This window comes from Acipenser ruthenus, chromosome 5, assembly GCF_902713425.1.
Source record: "Acipenser ruthenus chromosome 5, fAciRut3.2 maternal haplotype, whole genome shotgun sequence".
NCBI lineage: Eukaryota > Metazoa > Chordata > Actinopteri > Acipenseriformes > Acipenseridae > Acipenser > Acipenser ruthenus.
Genome location: NC_081193.1, coordinates 60,608,192 through 60,623,449, shown reverse-complemented (window position 1 = coordinate 60,623,449; position 15,258 = coordinate 60,608,192). Strand labels below are relative to the sequence as shown.

The 15,258-nt window shown below is 35.1% G+C and overlaps 1 long non-coding RNA gene across 1 annotated transcript in view; it reads left to right on the top strand.

Moving 5' to 3' along the window:
* LOC117403438 (uncharacterized) overlaps positions 1–15,052 on the top strand; it is a 42,139-nt gene extending 27,087 nt beyond the window's left edge. Inside the window, exons 2-3 of the long non-coding RNA XR_009328721.1 lie at positions 9,238–9,332; positions 14,777–15,052. This is a non-coding gene — a long non-coding RNA (uncharacterized LOC117403438). The remainder of the gene's footprint in view (positions 1–9,237; positions 9,333–14,776) is intronic.
* Positions 15,053–15,258: the final 206 nt, after the last annotated feature.

Sequence of the window (15,258 nt, the reverse complement as noted above, 5' to 3'; positions counted from 1 at the left end):
CGCAATTGTTGCTGGCATTTCCCAGTCCGCTTTTTGTCGTGTGTTGCCAGTTGTGCTCAGTGTATTTGAGACGAACACCCAAGAACCTAATTTTCACTAAAGTCAGGGTGTACTAACATGCCTTGAAAACAAATTTCTACGACATTTCTGGTTTTCCCACCATGTTGGGCGCAATAGACTGCACACATGTGCCATCTGTATAGGACCATGATCTATTGTGTGTTAATTGTCAAGGCTATTAAGTAGACCAAGGCTGGGACCAAATCAAAACTTTGACAACCCACTGATCGCACTTAACAAAACTGTATTTAATAGTCATCTTATTTCTTCTACTCATAAAAAGAAAACGCTATTAAATACAGTTTTGTTAAGTGCGATTAGCGGGTTGTCAAAGTTTTGATTTGGTCCCAGCCCAAGTTAAAAATAATAATAAAAAAAAAAAAAAAAAAAAAAAAATCATTTAGTTTCAATTTAAAATAATATTTTATCTGTATTGTACACCAATGTGTACAATGCAGCAGCATGATTTATTTTGTGTTACCAGTAGGCTAAAGTAAAAAACAAGTGCGCTAGGTATGCATTTGATTTTACTACTGTACTGTATACTGTATAGGCCTACTGTACAGATTTATATTTTTACATAATGTAATGTGTAGCATACCCAAAACACATTAGTGTTATTTCAGAGCAATGATTTATATTTGAAATACATCGAGAACTGTAAATATATGTGTGTGATTTTATTGTATTGTTTTTAAACCCGACACCTCCTTATGTCGGATAAACATGTCCGGTTTAGCAAAGGGCTACTGTATGATTATGAAAAGATTTTTGGGGGTGAAGGTTGGGGCCCCACTTTAGAATCTGATGGGATTAAACTGCCTTTCATGTTTTACATATATAACAGTATTAAAATAGGTAAAATGAAGACAGAACAGAATGCGTTGTGCAGATGACATCTACATTTAACAAAAACAATGTTGTTTTGATTCTTGTACCCTTGCATGTATAGACGTTATCCTTCGGGCACTCTCTGCTGCAGCAAACCACAACTCAACTGCCGCTATTTTATTTGAAAAAATGTCGCACAACTCTCACTAGAGATCTCGCTAAGATGACACAAATAATATTTAAATTAGTATATTGCGGCTCTCTTCATTAACATATTTTTTCTTAGTACATACGACAAAATGTGCACTTTGCAAATTGTCGTAACTAAAATGCAAATTGCAGTATGTTTGTACTGCGACTGACCTATCTTAGTACAACTACCCCTTAATTGGTTCCTGGCTCCTCTGACAAAGTTCAGCATTTTCATTGGTTCATCTGTCCGTCATCTTTGCCAGGATCCTACCTGCTCGGTATGGCAAAGGTTGAGAAGGGGCAGAAACAGGTTTATGAATATGCGTGACAAGCATCATATAATGCCAAAAATAAATCAATTATTTTGTGGGTTAATGTGGAATAAGAATCAGTAATAAAACGGTAAGTGTGAACTCTACACACTAAGCAAAACAACAGCATTTAGACGGACAGCAGACATCACTGCCTAGGTTAGAGTGGCATGTGTGACAATGTCTTATTAGCATTAATATTCATGTGGTTGGAGGTATGTCCCTTGGACATTTTGCATCTTGTCTCTAATCGGGCAGGTGTCTGTAAAGTGGATGTTGTGATTATATGGGGCTTGTCATTCATATTCCTAAACCTCTTCCCGCCCCTCTGAACCTGTGCCGGAGTTAGCAGGTACAGTACGATCGTGGCAGAGATGACAGACGGATGAATCAATCAAAATGCTGAACTTTGTGAGAGGAGTCAGGAGCCAGTGAAATGTTTCTGATTTAACAGGTTGAATTAAAGCTGCTGATTTTTTTGAATTCAGAAGACATTTTGACAGGAAGATCCAAATGCTTAACTGATGTAACACGAAAATAACTACTCAAAACTCAATGGTGATTGTGTTGAAAAAGATATTGCAGGAATACGTAGAACAAAGCAGGAAGCTAGGGAAAGTAACACGGTGGGTTTTAAGCCTTACTGCCTGTTAGAAACACATGAACAGGTCTTACTGAACTGTGGAAAACAAAAAGCCTTCATTTGGTTAAAATAGTTATTGTTCTGGTATTGTTCCCTCACAGCACCGACCCCCATCAATTTGCAAATGTCCTGTCTTTGTTTTTTTTGTTATAAAGATATTAAAAAAGGGAGACTGCCTATACTTATTCAACTGCCACATGATTTACTGTGCAGGGTATAGTTAATCTTAAAAGTCAATATTCAGTATGTGTACAGCTCAGTTTCTGTTGTGTGAGGACCCTGATCACTTTAAATATAAGGACGAGCAAACTAACCCTAATAGTTTACAGAAACGCACATGGTTAATTTTCGTCAAATAAATAAAGGATGACATTGTGATCAGCATTTAATTATTTCCAGTTGCTGAGTCTGAATGTCATGTTGAAGTGTAAGGGTGTTTTGAATATTTAATACGTTTTCTGTAATCAGACATTGTTTAAGTCAAGACTTCTTTTGACATTCTCTGATTTGTTTAGTTTTCAATATGGAATAAAAATAATTGACATTTTTAGATGCATACCATGTTTTGCAAAAGGCACATACAGTATGGTATACAGTATCATTGTAAAGCATAGCGAAAGCATGGGAGAAGAAACTTCAACTGGTCTATGTATAACTTATAAGGTTGATTCCATATAATATATGCTTTAGAATTGAATATAAAAACCCTTACCATTCTTAAAAACAATAAACTGTTTTTCCATTTTGGAAATAATGTGTGCAAATTCTTAGTATATCAAGTCTCACTAAATTGTTTCATTTTGCCATTATTTGTCAGTTGTGCAAGAAACAAGTTAGGTGCAAGTCCCTGAGCAGGTGGTTAAATATCATGCTTGCACTTGCACTTTTTTTACAGCCATAATGTGTTTCATTGGAGCTTTCTGTAGCTTAATATCCTCAAGTGCACAGGTTGTGGTCTTCAGTTTTCAGGATTTTTCATATCCACCTACTTTTGTTTTTTGTATTTCTTGGTGTTTGTTATTTTTTAAACAAGCCACTTTCAAAGGTTCCTGTCTTGTATTTAAATTGTGTATCAGTAGGCTTGGAGTCCATTATAAGCTGGTAGAAAATAAAAAGGGGTTTTGGATGAGAAAAAAAAAACAGCTGTTTTTCTCTTTTCTGCTGTCTGAGTATAATGCAGCAGTTTTTAAGTGTTTTTTTTTTTTTTTTTTTAGATATTTAATAAAGGTGGCACTTACCTGGAGATTTTTGCCTATTTGAAAGCAAGTTACAGGTTCATGTAGTTTGACACTCAATTAAGGGGGTGTACAATATTCTAGAATAGTAGCATTATATATTTGGAATGAACATGATATATTTAAAACACTATAAGGAATAAATAACATAGGATATCAGCTGCCAGGATATATTATGAATTGTATAATAAAGTACATTTTGTAAAGTATATTCTCTCTTATATGGTCAGCATTGCAATACAATACACATTTTCACAGGAACGGATCACTAAGATTATAGTTAGAAAATTATTTGTGGGTCGTGGTAGGTATCCACAATATACAATTCATCTTTTATGACTAAGCCGCTCATACTAACTACTAAAAGTTTCAGTTTGTTTAGCTACAAATGTTGAAAGTGCCCACAATAGTACAGATTTGAAGCACTGATGCACTATGCCACTAACCGGGATACGTGTGGGCTTGATTTGAACGGTAAACACAGCTGATACAAACGAACCTCATAGGATGTTTAAATGTCAGGCAGAAAAGCAATTCCTCTCCAAAATATTGCAAAGGCCTGGTGTAAAGAAATATACATATATATATGTAAATGTTTTTCTGTGAAAACCACAGGCTCTTCTCAGTTTTGTTTTCAGCTGTCTTCTGATGAAGAGATACCCGAACAAATATCAAATATTTCAACAGTTCATACTTACAGACTTTATATTATTTTAACGTATAAACCACAAGTTTACCAATTCTAATTGTTATTGAAAATCACATGATGTAGTTATATAAATATATTTCTTCATTATACTATGTGTGCATGCTAAATAGTAGTTTTGAAAGTATACAAAATGCATACAAGTAGATTCATTGTTTTTGCTAGCACTATGCTGCAAGTAGAAGACCCTGGTAAACAAGAGGCCTGTTTTCTTTTTTCTTTTTCTTTTTTTTCAATTCACAGTTACTTTCCTTGTAGGTCATACAATAAAGACAAATGCTTGAAAGAAAAGAAAGTCCAGGCATTAATGTACAGGGCTTTATTTGCAATGTTTATTTGTTTTTTGTTCATGATCTGTTCACTATTGAGTGTTAGCTGCATTCCAATTAGCCCTTATTATATATAACCCTTAACAACACTTTCCTTTGAACAGTTTAGTTTGTTTTTTTAAAGTAACTATATAATATATTATCTTTTTTAAAACTATTAATGTTGCATTGCCTGTGGATGGCTAAGATTTTAACATCTTGAAAAACACAAAATGTGTGGTTAATTTAAGAACACTGCTTTTCAATTAGACTTGTATCAAAAGATCTGAAACTGCAGTTAAATACAAAACAAGAGACAGTTCCCTGAAACGTGTGTGAACAATAAAAGAGAGATGTGGGGATAATAATAATAACAAACAGCACCTTCTCTAATGTGGTTTAATTTCTGTATGGGTATGACAGACATGTTAAAAAAATAAGAGATGGTTTGGGAGCTTCTGTTTTTGGACACCCACTTGTGGTTACAAATTCTTGCAAAATAGACGCAGACAGTTTTGTGATGAGCAAAAAATGTTGATATACAGAGCGTGAATATTTTTAAAGATAAACAGCTGTCTGCTAATGTTTATTATATATAAAAAAACTTTTTTTTATTTTACCCTTAGTAACCATCTTTAATTAGTAGCCAATAACATTTTAGTATGTCCAAGTGATTACTTAAATTTTGACCACGTGTTTTATTTTAATAAATACATCAGTATTCATCAATGTGGCTTTTTAGTACTCCTACATATGGAACACAGTCTTATTGTACAGTCTTATTATATATTTCTTATTTCTATTATGTTAGTATGGCCTCGTTTTAATTACATTTTAAAATAAGCCTTATGTATAGCTTTACAATGTTTTACAATGCCACAAATGGTATTTCAAAATAACATGGCTTAATACATATATATATATATATATATATATATATATATATATATATATATATATATATATATAGTGAGATGCTACAATTAGCTGTGGCTTAATTAACTATTTTAAATCTGAATACACTGTAAACCAAAATGTTTAAAGCAACTTTCTTCTAATTAAGAAATTCCAAGGTCAGTATATGTGTGTGAAACTCCTGCATCACGTATGATAACTGTATTTGTTAGTTTCATATTGTATCACAGGGTGAAACTTAAAATAATTTTGTTGACCTAATTAAATCAATATTTTGTCTGGGCATAAAGACTATTTAAATTGTGAAAGAATGTTTAAGATAAAAATCAGAGGTGGAAAATTTTACCAAACAGAATTGTACAACAATATATACAGAAAGGTACTGCCTGAGGACTCATACAGACTCTCGTTTAAGATCAACACGTGTGTAAATATGTGACTTTATGGGACCCGAGAATTTTGAGGAATGAGTTAAACTTTATTTGGTCTAGGGTGCCTGTATTTGTTAGTTTCATAATGTGTCACTGAAGACTAATTAACATTTCAATGAGTGGAAAACAGATATTAAGGTCTCAAGATACCTTTCTTATTTTTTCCTTATAGTCATGCTTTTAAAAACAGTTTTTAGAGCAAAATCATTGTCTTAAATACCTCGACTTAAATTATCTTAGATAGGTTGTTCATTGCTTTACTGGGTTAAAGCAATACCATTTTAAATGTGTACCTGTCAACAATAAAATTAAAAGACTACAGAAAATACAGGAACAATCTATCTTGTATTTACTGTTGTCATGTACAAGTGGACTTACAGTAATACCCATTATGTGAAAATGCAAGAATGTCAAATGTAATTGGTTATTTTTAAAATGAAATGCATGTCGATAAAATGGTGGTTTCAAAATGAAAGGTGCAGTTTTATGAGGACATATTGATATTATAATATATTGATTGTATCTCAAAGCAGTAGGCTTAAAACATTTTGAGTAGCAGGTTATTGTATTATTAGAAACTAGAATTATAAGGAACCTGAGAAAAAAATGCGTGGTATCCTTATTAGATTTTGTTGATTTCAATTTTGATAGCTGAGGTTCAAACTATGTAGGAGTCATTGTGGCTCACCGTTATTTAGGTGACAAATTAAAATAACGGTTTAAACTGTCTGTTCTTTCATGTATATTTTGTTTACTGAAGAATTATTTATATGTAACTCTTGTGATGCAGGTTATCCTCTTATCAGAACTGTTTTATAGGAACAATAGAGGTCATTCGGCATCATGTTGAAATGAGATATAAATGGTCTCATAGAGTATTTGTACAAAGTTGCTGCTGTTTTATAGTATGAATAGACTGATTTAGCAGGTAGCTTTATTGTTGTAACAGTTGACAGTAGATGTAGATATAGACTAGTGTGTAATTCTTGTTTTGCACAATGAGTGTCGTGCATAAACCTTCTGTTTAAGTACTGGTGTTTTGACTGAATGTGAAAAGCCAGTTTAGGAACAGAAAAGTTGATCTACAAAGCATGAGACTTGTAACCACATTGCTTAGTGCTCATCAAAGGGTTGGTTAAACAGAAGATGAATGCTGTAAAACATAGAAATTATTTGTGTGTTTTGACCATTTAGGTTTTTGTGTTTTTTGTCAAGCACACAGTTTTCCTGTTTTTAGTGATGCATTTAATAAAAAAAAAACATTGCTGCTATTACAAACTTAATTATAAATAACACTAGTATTAAAATATAAAAATGTAGGTGTTATTTTAAACAAATGTTATGTTTTTGGAAGTTATTGAAATATTGTACCATATCAAATTAAAAATATACATACTACTATAGTGCTGTTCATAATGATGTACTTCAAAAAGGTAAACCTGGTCACCCCCTTTGAAAATCAGCTGGCTTAGTGTTGAAATAAGGATACGGTTAATGTTGTGCTCTACTTATCTAATCGTTGTTTTTTTAATATAAATAAATATAAATAAGTCATTCTGAAACTTGATGGCTTTGGTGATAATAAAATAGCAGCCGAGGGGAAATTTTCTTCATTAAAATGTTCTTTCACAACCCACACTCAGTTTCGATAGGAAAATTATTTAACCTTTTCAGCAACCTAATGCCTATGAAAACCAACCAGACCAAAAAATGTTCTTGTTTTTTTTTTCAGTTTAGCACAGATACACCATTATTTTTCTTTCTGGTGGCGATAAATAAACACATATGGAAATTACCAACATGCTGTGGTCATTATAATTACAATATGAGAACAATTGTTGACAACAATATACAATTTTAAATAATAATTTAAAATCTTCAATTTGGTGTATACATTTTGACATAATGTAATGTGTAACACCCCTATCTGGCTTGCACATTTCTGCAGTAGTTACATTTTGCAATGCAAATGATGTGCTATTTCTTTTGCATGGTTATGTCGTCTTAGTTAAGGCATACACTTTGCTGTGTTATTGTAGAATTTCTATTAGTTGCAGTCTAGAATGGATTGCCTTTGTTAACTTTTTCCCTAAGCGAGACACAACCAAATTTCTGTATCAGTTCCCATACAGACTCAGTCAACGTGGAAAATATCATTCAAATGTGTGGGCACAAGTTTTAGGGTTATGTTGAATCTTGGGTATTTGTATTTGTAAGTGGACTTAGGGAATATTCAGAACATTTTTTTTGATCTTATTATATCTTATCATATATGTGTGTGTGTGTGTGTGTGTGTGTGTGTGTGTGTGTGTGAGTGTGTGTGTGTGTGATAAAAGATCAAATTAAGCCAGTAAATTAAATAAGTTTCAGGTGTATTTATTATAGCTGTCATATTGCCAGGGTCAAAAAAGTTAATACATAATTTAATAAATTACAAATATAAAAATTGAACAAGATGAATATTCTTTACAGAAAGTACTAATTTTGCTTAGCTTGAGAGTATAGTTCAAAAACTGCTCATTCACAGTGCTTTCATGAGTGTCATTTTCACATCAATTTTCTCAACAAAACTGTCAATCATCCAAAAAAAAAGAAAACTTTTTATTTGCTGTATTTCTGTTTTTCGAAAGAATTACAAGAACATGTATTTAGATATTCACAGCTCACTTCCTGTTTGATCTGTTTTGTTTGCCATCTAAGGTGCTATTTTTAAACATATTTTGCTAATAACTCATTTGAATTTCAGGGTAAGATTTTTTTTTCATCATACTTAGATAAAGAGATAAACATGCACGTAATCATTTTATTTATTCATGAAGTCCGACCTATTTTTTTTTTTAATAATTAAAATACTGTAGCTGCTTGTTTCCTTTCATTTCTGTTTAACATACTATAAACAGTACATTAAAGTTATGGTTTCAAATAGTTTTTTTATGGTAAATATCAGACAATGGGGGAAATATCTTTTTAAACCAGTACACAGACCTGTGATGTTCATAATCTCTACCTGCCGCAGGCAAAGCAGGAGTTGCCCTGTTTTGTGATGGGGTGTAGGTAGATTTGCATCTGTGCACCTTACTGCTATATGAGAATGTAAGCAAACGTGACAGTTAGCATTTGTAGATGTAGCTGATCTAATTCTTCACGGTAGCTCATATTTTGATTATCTTTTTTCAAAAATAAGTGGTATCCTAATGAGCTACCCTTTCACCTCAGGAGGCCTGAAATTAAATCAACCTTAGGTCATTAGTTTAGTGAAATTAGTTTAGTGGCTTTCTGACCAAGTTCACATCACCAAACATCACACAATTCAGGACAATTGGGGCAAAAAAAGAGCCAATCATTAGATAGACTGATGGGCAATATGGATAAGCTCACATTCCCATGGCTTGTGTATAACAGTGTTATGCTATCCATCTATCAGCTTCACAGACACCTTAATGTGGAGGAGAAAACCAAACATACATTTCAGGATTTTGACCAACAAAGTGGTGCAGTACCATAGATATCCTTTAATACCTTCTATCCATTTTTTTTATTTGTTCCTGTATATCCTTAAGCACAAAGCATGGTGGTCAGTCATTTGTTCTGTGTTTTTGTTTCAGAATTTCTGATACCTGAAACAGGAAGCAGCATGGTACAGTTTGACTGGAAATGGCGTTGTGTGAAGTCATGACTACCACTTATTTACCAAACCTTGGTGAGTGATGCGTACAGTGCTGGAAACCTCTCAAATGCAAATAGAGGCCTTTTTTCGATGTGACTCAAGCTGTATATTAAAAGAGGATGAATAACATTGGTCTGAAGCATTATTTTGATTAAGAGGTTAAGCCCCTCATCCGCTTTCTTAACCACTCTGGGTAGAAATAAGAAATTAAGAACAATTTAGGAACAAAAAAGAAAACTGATTGGCCCATCAAGACTCAATTGTATTTATTATATAGATTTACTTTCCAAAAATGTGGTTGACTGATAGGTAAATTTGTAGGTTAGGTTGAGGAGGACTAAGACAGCTTTTAGAAATCCAGAATCCAAAATCTAAAATCCAGTCGCTTATTCACCAGTCACAAATTGCAAGTGGGTGGATTGATCCCCACCAGTGGCGACACCTCCCCTAAAATTTCCACTAAAAACTACATCTCCCAGGATACAATGTCTTCATTTACTAGGTAACCATACACAAGAAAAATCCATCCAACAAAACATTATCCAATCGCTGGTTAGCCCTGTTACCTTTACAGCCAATTAGAGTAAGAACATTTCAAAGCTTCTCAGAGTCATTGTAAGTAGTATCGCCTGCTAGTACAAAAATTATTTAAGTTGCCTATAATAGCAAACAAAACTGTTTTATAAGTTATGGATTTTTTTTTTATTAATGCATTCCCTTATTTTATTTTCCAGTGTTGTGAGCTTGTATTCCATGCTGTTATATTTACAGAGAATTTCATGTGAAAATACAGGCCCCAAGTAGCGTAATTATTTGCAAAGTAGGTGTCATGCCTCAATGAAAAAAATGTGCAGCCGAGCAGATAAAGAACCTTGTAGAACATGCAGTTATAAAAGACCTATAGTTTGTCCATTCTTGAACATGTGGAATGGCCCATGATTGTAAGTTTAAAAGAAAGGCATGGATGGATAATGTTCCAATTGAGCCTGCTGTACATTTTGAGAAGTTTTGGTTGCCTGTTATCTGTAAGGTGAACTATTTTAAAAGTTTACCTTATTGCACTAATATTAGATTTTATTGTACACATTACAGTAAGTAATAGAGCTATGTATTAGAAATATTTTTTTTGTCAAGTCAACATCCAGGCTAGTGTTCTTTTTTTTCTACCTGTTTCTTTCATGATATTGTGTGTGTGCTGTGTATCTCTTGAACATAATGTATTGGCAGAGAGTATATAATATTATATTACAGGTCACCTTGGTCATTTTCAGTTTACTAAAAACAAAAATTAATGAAAACCATTCTGCAGCAAAAATACTCCTACAGTCCTTTCCTAGAGCTTCTTAATTAATCTTAAACCTCCGCCCACCGAACTCATCTGTCTGCCACCCCTTCGTCTCCCCTCCTGGAGTCGTCACTGAACGGCACTGTATGCTTTTAAAGAAATATATATTGAAAACCCTGACTTATTCATCACGTGTTTCTGACAATTTCCAGGCAGGCTACAAGCTGTCCCATCATTTCTCTAGTTACCGCTTGCAGTATATTCACAATTGACCATTTAGATGTTGGGAACCAACGAAGTGCAAGAATCTTGGTGAACTGTGTTGCAAAATTGCTATGCATATTCGTTACACATTAAATTGAAATATAATACTGTGGGAGGGTGTGGGAAGTTCACTAAGGTTGGAGTTTGAAACACCGCTTGGGTGCACTGATTTATTTTCACCATAGGGTGGCATGGTTGCACAGTTAAACCCAATGCCAACAGTGGTAAAGGGTTGCAGTCACTCTGGAGATGCCTAGTGAGTGCTTTGTTGTTATGCAGGGCCTTTTAAACCCGTTTGACTGTGGAAAAAAATACTTTTAAACAGCGCGTCTAAAATTAACTGCACGTGTGAAAATAAATGGGACCTAACGTGCCTGACACGCACTTAATAAATGGACTGCAAAGGGTTAAAAGGCCCTGCATATCAGCAAAGCACTCACTATGCATCTCCAGCGCCGCCCCACCCTTTAGTTCGCTGTAGCTTTCACCTATGTAAGAAATAAATAATAATAATAATAATAATAGTCGTACATACCGATCGATCATCTCCTGATCACTCGTTTTATCACCAAACTCCTCAATAATGCAATCCGAGTCATTATTTTATTACTATAACATCTCAAAAAAAGCTCTGCAAATGTCCGTGATAGTCTCTGTGCGCTGATACAGTAACAACCAGCTTGTTTCCTTATGACCGCCCATATGGGATGCCAGGGGCAGGTATGACTATTCATGAGATACACCCTTTTTTTTTGTTTGTTTTTTATCAGCTTGTATCAGCTCCTGTCGCTCCCACTCGGCCATTGAATGGTTTTCTCGGCTTTTTCCGGAGAAAAAACGACTAGAAACCCGTTTTTTGCGTTTTTTTGATGATGTTGGACAGGATCCGACAATGGACCGGATAGGAATAATTGCAATGTCGGACCAAGTCCGACAATGGACCACAAAGGGTTAAATCAAATACAGTGGCTGCCTTCTGTAGCGCGGCTTGCCTGCCCTTTTCCCGTTCCAGACACTGTCGATCTGTGTTTAGGTTGTGTACCCCAGGTTTTCGTAACCAGCTCCTATGGTCGTATTTCCTAGAAGGGCAAGTGCGATGGGATGGCAAAGCATTATTTTTATAGGTCGAGCAACCCCCCAAGGCCCTCCTCCCGACCACTCAGAGAGAGAGAGAGAGAGAGAGAGAGACAACTCACCCTCACCCAACCTCTCTGTGTCATTGCCATGGTTGACAGGCGGATCCTACGGGGCTTCTGAGCTCCTCCTGCAGGATCATGCATGTGTCAGATAGCCAGCACAGACCTGACACATACGTGATTAATTATTTTTCAATTCGTAAAACACTTTGCACAGCTTATCTGGAGTGCTGAATATTGCACTATTCAATAATTCATGTTTAGGCCATGTTTTAATGTAAAAAGACACCTCACTAATAAACTGTTTTCAATATTTTAATGTGTAAGTCTAGCAAAATAGAGAGAGCACTTTATAGTTAAATACAAGTAATTAAACAGTATAGTTCATATTAACGTGATGTAATTGTGTTTGATACAAACTATATGATATAAGCTGATACATATAGAATATTGTATAGGGTGCTGTACCTTACAAGCTGATATCCACTCCATGGGTAGCTTGCTGTGCGCTTTGACCTTAGGTGGGGGAAAATCAGCCTGTATCATACACAGTACCTGATAGAGTAGCCCTCGCTAATACAGACATCGTTATGCTGTACATTCGGATATGCCAACACAACGTATGCGCCCCAATAATATCCCATTAAGTGTGACACTAGGTAATTTTAATTGCTTTTGCAAAGGAAGTCTGACTCATACCATGAGAAAACAATAGTAGCAGGTAGGCTATGTGTTTTATTTACAGCCATGCATACACTATAAAGTTTTCAATTTACATTTAAAAATTATTTATTTTTGTAAAGTGTGTGCAGTATATGTACGGTACTGTATAGTATCATAACATGATCATGAGCGGCACCATGGTCTATTTTGTGTTAATTGTGTACTAAGTAGGCTACAGTAAAAAAGAAAATGCACTAAAATAATTTTGTTTAATTTAAAATAATATGTATTATTTTCACATTGTAATGTGTACAATGCAGTAGCATGACTTATTTTGTGTAACCGGTAGCATATAGGCTAAATAAAAAGAAAGTGCTCTAAGTATTCAGTAGGCTACTGTACACTGTAGTGGTATAGATTTTTTTTAAATTGGACAACTCATTATTTCGGACAACCTGTCTGTCTCCCGACCTGTCCGGTTTAGCAAGGAACTATTGTACTATATAACATATAGTTAAATAAGAATAATTAAACCATATAGACACATTTAATGTGATGATTTCCATCTGATACAATCTATCTGATATAAGCCATATTGCTCAAATGATCTGATACAAAGACATTCAGATGGTTGTATCAAATGTACAGTATATAGTATTTATATACCCAAATGACATGTGTCTTTTGACTGTCTACAGCCTCCTACTCAAAAGACATAAGAAGCAGGTGCTTTAACACTGGGTTTTTATCCGCAGCCTAACTTTCAGATTCCAATATACAAACTGCAAGAGACTAGATCCAACATTACTGTAGAGGGCCGAGCTGGCATCCCAGCTCCTTAACTTGGACATTTAGTTAATCTGTGATATAATAGTCTTGCCAAGATAGGTCTCTCCAGACTTTTACATGTACATCATTCAGAAAAATGCTTGTAAACAGTGGGCATGCAGTTTCAAGTATATCACCACATTTTCTTTTTAAGAATGGACAGATAAGAAGAATCTTCATAATGATTTTTATCTGAGAAATCTTTTTGTATGAATTTGCCTTGCCACAATTTGTCTTAATGCTTATAAATATGGCCGTCAGAGTCAAATATTCCAAATACTGACTGTGTTAGACAAGCAAACTGTAGAACTATATCTTCATATTTGTTGTAGGGGCTGCCTCTTACTGCTTTAAAAGTGCTGTATTGTGTGTTCTTTATAGATTAGTGTGACAGAAATATAATGAGTTCTGGTTGTAAATCTCTGTGGCAAAGTGGTTGCTGATTATGTAGAGGTGCAGAGGTGATGCAGTGCAGGAATAAACAGACAAGAGATTTGTAATCCGTTATGAAAAATAGTTGTTTTATTTATAATCCAGGTCTGGTGACCAAATAGTAAGCCAAAACAAAACACTCACGAATATTTCTTTTAACACACAAGTCTCTGTGTCTCTCATGGTCCTTCCAGTCTCTCAATAAAAACCAAGCAAAGGAAAAGATTTACAATTCTCCGGCCCCTTTTATGCAATTATGCATGACCCCTTGGAAAACGATTACAGCTGACTCTATTGCCTGCAGCTGCTACCTCGTTTATCTTCCAGGTCAATATGTTCCCGCACCAGAGTCTCGTCTTTTTCCAGGCTGACTGACCTCCCGACCCAGGGAATAAACTGTCAGGCCAACCTGTCCAAAGCCTTTCCCTTTTGCTACTTAGTGCCCTCACAGGTCGAGAGGGCGATTTACAACCAGAACTCATTATATTTCCGTCACAATCTCCCTCCCAACCTGTGAGGGCGCTAAGTAGCTAAAGTGAAAGGCTTTGGATGGGTTGGCCTGAGAGTTCATTTCCTGGGTCGGAAAGTCAGTCAGCCTGGAAGAAGGCAAGACTCTGTTGCAGGAACGTATTGACCCGGAAGGTAAACGAGGTAGCAGCTGCAGGCAATAGAGTCAGCTGCAATCGTTTACCAAGGGGTCATGCATCATGACATAAAGGGGCTGGAGAATTGTAAATCTTTTCCTTCGCTTGGTTTTTATTGAGAGACTGGAAGGACCATGTGAGACGCAAAGAAAGCGTACGGGAAAATATTTGTGAGTTTTATTTGTTCGTGTCTGTTTAGTAACTGTCTGTGTTTTTGTTTTATAGCACTAGACGGCTAAACATGAATCCGGAGCTGTCACCAAGGGCCAGCACAAAACCGGATAAACACTGCACTACAGTAACAATTAACATTGTTATCAGCACTTGTTCACAAGTATAGCACGTATTATACTGTACTTCACCACAAGCGCTGAGAGCACTCACTTTGGACTTGTGATCGTGTGTGTGTGTCTAATTGTGCGTGTTAGTACTGTGCTTATTGTTTATGGGACTGCAACCCTTTTGACTACTGTGCAATAGACATTGTTGTTCATTGCCAGTTCATTATTATTTGCTGACTGGTCATCAGACCATTGGATTAATAATCATTAAATCAACCATTTCACCCTTACTTTGTTGTCTGTTTGTTCTTGGGATTACTGCATCCCCACCACACCTGATATACACCTGTTACTAATTACCACTTTGCCACAGTAAGGCTCTAATTAAATAATTAAAGAAAACAACTGTCAATAGAATCATCTGGA